This window comes from Morone saxatilis, unplaced genomic scaffold, assembly GCF_004916995.1.
Source record: "Morone saxatilis isolate NCDOM2014 unplaced genomic scaffold, NCSU_SB_2.0 Contig7, whole genome shotgun sequence".
In the NCBI taxonomy this organism is placed as follows: domain Eukaryota; kingdom Metazoa; phylum Chordata; class Actinopteri; family Moronidae; genus Morone; species Morone saxatilis.
Window position 1 is genome coordinate 22,135,005 of NW_023340246.1, and position 1,079 is coordinate 22,136,083.

Sequence of the window (1,079 nt, forward strand, 5' to 3'; positions counted from 1 at the left end):
TTTTAGTTTTGAAATGAGAAAACCAAAATCCATTTATACGATTCATAAAATTAGGGAACAAAAAAACTGTTCTCTAGATTATCTGATTATCCGTTATCTGATTCTCTGTGATGTGCTTAAAAATGGAAATCATGAATTAAAATGCATATGGAAAACTAATTTCTCAATTCCTGCTGGCTTTACCGCTTCTGTTATTAGCGTCAGACCTACTGCGTATTGATGTGTGGACGAGGAAAGTTTGAGAGGTAATTGAAACATTGTTTGCTAGCAAACTCTTTTATATTTGATCTGTAACGTTAGGTTGTTATGAAGCTATACAGTAATAACCAGCATTACATCTTTATCGAACGTCCACAAAGCATGTTTATATGTAAACTTGTTCATTAGCGGAGGTTTATTGTCAGAATCTAAATCCTGGGTAGATATTAGTTTGTTCCTCAGGACTGAAGTTACTTTCATGCTGTCAGTCGTTTTTCTTCATCTCACATCAAGTCTCCATCAGCTCACAGTAAAACCTCGAGCCTACAACCTCTGGCTCTGAATGAAGCGTGATGCCTCTCGGCCACCATAGGTCGCAGCTATCGGACGCTCTGACTCGGTTCAGACTCACCTGCAGGTGAATTAAAGCCTCTTTGAGCTCCGTGGTCCTCAACGTCAACACAGGAAGTGGACGGAGCTGTCGAGCAGCATACCGTAACCCGAATTTAACAAGGCCAACACTGTTCTTGGCAGAAACCACTGTGGTTTCTTTTTTCCCTCCACTTTGTGGTTTGGACTGGGTTTTTGTGGACTCACTGCTAAATTTAAAGACTCCAAACACCTCAGATTTCAGTCAGTTGAAGTGAAAATGGAGTTTAAAACGAAGAAGGTTTGTCGCATAATGACGCAGTTTATTATTATTTCTTATAATTCAGCAATTTTCTCCAAGAAAGCAGAGGAAGCGTCTCAATAAATAGCAGAGCAATCTCCCAGAGAATAAAGGCATGATGAACGCACACATTCATCCTGCTTTCATTACTGAAGGAAACTGTGCAGCTCATGATAATGAGGTTTGTTTGGTGCCTGCAGCTGTAATTTCA